The sequence below is a fragment of the Micropterus dolomieu genome, linkage group LG19, assembly GCF_021292245.1.
Source record: "Micropterus dolomieu isolate WLL.071019.BEF.003 ecotype Adirondacks linkage group LG19, ASM2129224v1, whole genome shotgun sequence".
Lineage (NCBI taxonomy): Eukaryota > Metazoa > Chordata > Actinopteri > Centrarchiformes > Centrarchidae > Micropterus > Micropterus dolomieu.
In genome coordinates this window covers 33,834,985-33,841,042 of record NC_060168.1, presented here as the reverse complement: position 1 = coordinate 33,841,042, position 6,058 = coordinate 33,834,985, and positions in this window count along the sequence as shown.

Here is a 6,058-nt window from a genome sequence, read left to right as displayed (position 1 = left end):
AGGGGGCGACTTAAACCTGCGTCCTCTCTAGCAGCCAGCAGGGGGCGCCTTAAACCTGCGTCCTCTCTAGCAGCCAGCAGGGGGCGACTTAAACCTGCGTCCTCTCCAGCAGCCAGCAGGGGGGCGACTTAAACCTGCGTCCTCTCCAGCAGCCAGCAGGGGGCGACTTAAACCTGCGTCCTCTCCATCAGCCAGCAGGGGGCGACTCCAGCGGCTGCAGAAAGAAGTGTGATTGTATAGAAGTCTGTGAGAAAATGTTTCTACTTGTCAGCTGATTTATTCCCTCAGTAAACACTTTCCTGATGAGTTTCTGGTCTCAGTCGCTAGTTTCAAGTCTTCTTCAACACAGCATGATGTTCATTTAGTAAATTATGGTCCCATTTAGAGGAACAGAGACCAGGACTTCCGGCTCATGGGACCTTATTTTGGAAAAATTATGTACGGTAGTCAATGGCGAGAAGCAACTTATCTTGTTAACCCGTTAGAATTGATCCCTGAATTACACATGATGTTGGTCAATTTAAAACAGAATTTTTAAAAGTCAAGAAAGTTGCATTGTGTTGTAAAACAGTAAAGTTACATGTCGTTTTGTGTGTAACCGCTCAATGAACTACATCTCGCACAAGCGCGGTAAAGCTAACTAACGTTCATTGCTTTCCTGCTACTAGCTAGATAATGTAGCAATGTTACACGCAGAAATCTATCTCACCTGATATGTTTAATCCAACGACTCCTGGCTCGACTGAAAACTAAAGGGGACACAGCGTTTGCTGTCAGGGCCACGAGGAAATCAGGTCGGCTGAGTCAGTGAACTCTTTTAAGTCCCTTCTTAAAACATACTTTTATAGGAGAGCCTTTCCCGATCTTATTTGACTTTATTTTATCCCTTTTATTTTATTCTATTTTACTAATTTTATATTTATCTTAAACGTGTATTTTAGTCTTTTCAATGTTTTCTTGCTTTTATCTTGTATTGTTTTTGTATTACTGTTTTGGGCGTATTATTGTCTTTACACTTGTTAAAGCACTTTGTAACTTGTTTTTGAAAAGTGCTCTACAAATAAAGATTATTATTATTATTATTATTTTATCACATCATCCTCTCGTCAGTGTTTTGATGTTAGCTTCAGTCATTGACAGAGAAAGTTACGATGTCACATACGCGACTTTTAGGTTTTGTGGTCTTTGTAATTACATATTTCACAGTCTTATATCTCAACAGTTTTACATCAAACTACGACCTTCTTTAATTTAAAATGTATCTTTTAAATCGACAAAGATCATGTGTAATTCAGGGCACAATTCAAACGGGATCAAAATATTTGTTGTCTCCTGTCATTGACTACCGTACAATATTTTTCCGAAATAAGGTCCCATGGTTGTCCACTGGAAGGGGAGGGACTTAGGCTCTCTATTGAAAAAGCTTATCAGCTGTTCATTTTTCCAGTAAGTACCTTTTGTTTTAAACCCGTTTGTCGCTAGTTAAAATTAGCATCCCAGATGGCCAAATGCCAAACTCGAGGTTCACAAACCAACAGGTGAAGTCACGGCGGCTGCGCCCACTTCTTTTATAGAGGTTCTGATGGAGATATATAATATATATGTTGATAAATGTTTGTAGCTATACAACATTGTCTGGCTGCAGTATGTAACTGTATGTCTACAGGACGTAGTAAAAGCAATCAACGTTTCCATAATAAATACAAGGCTTGACCAATGGATTTCCATGACTTTTTCATGACTTCAAGCCAAATATTTATGACCGAACAAAGACAAAGAGCAGGCCCGTGTCTGCACATGATTTGTAAGAATAATGCCAATTAGCCTTTTAGCGCCCATAGTACCTCCGCAGTTAGTAGGCTATTTCATTCTATACAGCAGTTTTTAGTAGCTGGTGTCCTCGCCATTATTAAATCTTAAACATTTATGTGGCAGGGTGTATTTTCTAGATAGCGGGCCAAACCAACTACCAGAGGCAACTGACGTAAAATAAACACAAGAGAGAGCGTAGCATATGTGAAGTCTCAACAGAGCCTTCTCCATTTTATAGGCTAGTGACTAATCGGTAGATGTCATTAGTGTTTACTGGCATTGGCATTAGTCAGGCGTGTGATTGGCATAGGACAAAAAAGCAGGACAATAACTCAAGAGCACATGGTGCGGTGCTGTGGGTCCTCTCCCAAGAAAATTATAGATATTTGAATAAAACTGCATATCCACATAGTTTTAGACTATTATCATTACAGTGTTCTAAATCTACATCTTTCTAGTATAAATGAGTGTATCAGTATAATTTTTAACTATATTTAAAAAGTATGAAGTTCAATTAATAGAATGTGTTAGTGTAATGTTAAGATATTCATTCTAGAATGTTACTATATTCACCATCATTTCATATAATAATATACTGTATGACTTTCCACTAGTATTATATAAATTCCAGTTAAACAATACAGCAGTTTCTTTTTGTGGTTTGTTTTCATTTATTATATTCTTGTGCAAGAAAATGGTCTCTAATGTGTAAATGCTACGTTCTAACTCGTCAGTAATCATAACCATCAATGCAGAACAATGAGTTCAACACTAAAAGGTTTTTGTAGCACGTTAAACTTTTTATATTATTCAACCCCACCGAGGCTGTGATTGCTCTAAAAGTGACATTTAATGTGCACTTTATAAAAATAAATAGATGACACATACTGACGGCTTTTGTTTTAGCTAGTTCGTAACATTTCGCTATTAGCTTAACAAGTTGTAACAACAATTACGGACAAAGTAGGTGGAAACATTACTTTCCTACTTCTACGTATCACTTCACCTGCTTCGCTGCCTCCACCGCCGCGTGCGAGCTGAGCTCCGCCCCCGGTCAAACATGCAGAGGAGAGAACAGAGCAGCACGACATAGCATAATATAACCAACTCAAAACTATGATTGTTAGTCACAAAATATATTGTCTTGCTGTCTCATAATTCGGATTTACTATTCCATAATTTCACCATTATGACTTGTATCAAGATTATGACTTTTTTTTATTTATTTATGGGCAGTATTGATTCCTGGCACTACTGAGCTTCCATACATTGTGTTGTGAGTTTGGCAGAAATATTGGCCCTTTTGACTGATAGATTTATTCTCCATCCTTCACATTAATGTCCATTAAAGTCCGTCTTCGGCAGGTGAAGGCGTCTCGTCTCCATTGAAATTCCTGAAGCGGAGCGATCATCATCAGGACGGTCTCGGAGGCCGAAATCAGTGTTAATAAATCAATCCCCAGCCTGGGTGAGCTCTCTCATCGCTCCCTCAGCTGCTTGCTAAACAAATGGATTCAGCATGTTTAATGAGGGGGGGGTTGGAGGAGGTAACTAATACCTTTAATGATCTCAGCAGACCAGAATCGCTGGCACCGGCCCAGAGCGAGCGGTCGGGGAGATGTTTTGGACAGCGGCACCACAGAGGTCATGGATGAAGATGCTCTGGTAATGTGGCAGATTTACGGCCAAGCGATGAAGATGCCCCCCCACCCCGGCATGGAAAAGGCCATGAAACAGCCCACACACTGATATCACAGGCCTGTTGACGTCTCAGTGGTTTGACATGTTAAACGGCGTCTGGGGTAACTGAAGTGATGACAAGGGCAGATGAACGTCGTCTCTTCTCTGTCTGTTTGTTTGTGGTATTAAGAACTCACTGAAACTTTAAAGCTCGGCTCGTCTCTTGTTCCCAGCCTGGATGGGGTATTAAAATAAATGTAGCGGGTCAAACTGGTTCAGGTTAGCAAACTGTTTTTTCTAGCTAGTAAAACTGTTAGCTAACCTGACCCACACTTAGTTTAGCAGCTACAACAGATGTGGTTCCAGTTAGCTAACTGTTTAGTTTAGCAGCTACAACAGTTTGGTTCAGGTTAGCTGACTGTTTAGTTTAGCTGCTACAACAGATGTGGTTCTAGTTAGCTAACTGTTTCATTTAATAGCTTCAATCATTTGGTTCTAGTTAGCTGACTGTTTAGTTTAGCAGCTACAACAGATGTGGCACCAGTTAGCTAACTGTTTAGTTTAGCAGCTACAACAGTTTGGTTCAGGTTAGCTGACTGTTTAGTTTAGCAGCTACAACAGATGTGGTTCTAGTTAGCTAACTGTTTCATTTAATAGCTTCAATCATTTGGTTCTAGTTAGCTGACTGTTTAGTTTAGCAGCTACAACAGATGTGGCACCAGTTAGCTAACTGTTTAGTTTAGCAGCTACAACAGTTTGGTTCAGGTTAGCTGACTGTTTAGTTTAGCAGCTACAACAGATGTGGTTCTAGTTAGCTAACTGTTTCATTTAATAGCTTCAATCATTTGGTTCTAGTTAGCTGACTGTTTAGTTTAGCAGCTACAACAGATGTGGCACCAGTTAGCTAACTGTTTAGTTTAGCAGCTACAACAGTTTGGTTCAGGTTAGCTGACTGTTTAGTTTAGCAGCTACAACAGATGTGGTTCTAGTTAGCTAACTGTTTCATTTAATAGCTTCAATCATTTGGTTCTAGTTAGCTGACTGTTTAGTTTAGCAGCTACAACAGATGTGGCACCAGTTAGCTAACTGTTTAGTTTAGCAGCTACAACAGTTTGGTTCAGGTTAGCTGACTGTTTAGTTTAGCAGCTACAACAGATGTGGTTCTAGTTAGCTAACTGTTTCATTTAATAGCTTCAATCATTTGGTTCTAGTTAGCTGACTGTTTAGTTTAGCAGCTACAACAGATGTGGCTCCAGTTAGCTAACTGTTTAGTTTAGCAGCTACAACAGTTTGGTTCAGGTTAGCTGACTGTTTAGTTTAGCAGCTACAAAAGATGTGGTTCTAGTTAGCTAACTGTTTCATTTAATAGCTTCAATCGTTTGGTTCCAGTTAGCTAACTGTTTCATTTAATAGCTTCAATCATTTGGTTCTAGTTAGCTAACTGTTTAGTTTAGCAGCTACAACAGTTTGGTTCAGGTTAGCTAACAGTTTAGTTTAATAGCTAAAACACTTTGGTTCCAGTTAGCTGTTTAGTTTAGCAGCTACAACAGATGTGGTTCCAGTTAGCTAACTGTTTTATTTAATAGCTTCAATCATTTGGTTCTAGTTAGCTAACTGTTTAGTTTAGCTGCTACAACAGATGTGGCTCCAGTTAGCTAACTGTTTAGTTTAGCAGCTTCAATCGTTTGGTTCTAGTTAGCTAACTGTTTAGTTTAGCAGCTACAACAGTTTGGTTCATGCTATTTATATTGGTTGCAGACAAAGTAAAATGTACTTGGACATGGTCAATTATATGGCAAAAATATCAAATATAATATATAATATAAACATAATAATTAGCATTTCCAATGCAGCAAAGATACAGAATGCGTGTTGTTGTTTCTACAGTGGCTTCCACAACAACACAAACACCTGAGCTTCAGAGGAAGCTTTTGTATTTACCACAGGATGAACTCTTTAGCTGCAACAGGCTTTATGAGAAATTTAATGAGCAGCTGCATAATCAGTATTTGTTCAACAGGAGATGCTTCATGTCTGCTCTGCTCTTCCTCTTTGGATGAACCACTTGGTCTTCAGGGTAAAAATATTTGCTTTTAAATGGATTATGCTTGAAGTGATGATATTTGGGTAAGACTCCGGCGTAGGAGTGATTGAGAACGGACCGTCTGTCCCGTGAGAGTCGGCCTGAGCTTCCTAAGACGTCTCAGGAGAACAGACGATTATGTATAAAGGCTTCCAGCTACATAACGGGGGGCACAAATGGATTCTGGGGGCAACTGGCTCTCGTCCATTATCCACTCAAAGATGGCCTCTACAAAGAATCTCGCTCGCTGCAAGTAGTTAGATTAAATAATATGGCCATCAAGCTCATGTAGAAGACTCATCGTTCTGTGATTTTGGGCTCTCCAACAGGCGATGTCCTTCAACGCCAAGGACCGTTAACTGCAGCGTGAGCAGCGTCCACAGGGAGCGGCGAGGTTATAACCTGCTGCACGGCTGTTTGGATGTACATTACCTTTAATGCAGTGCTACACGTCACCCGGGGAAGTCCCAGGGCTGTTTGCAA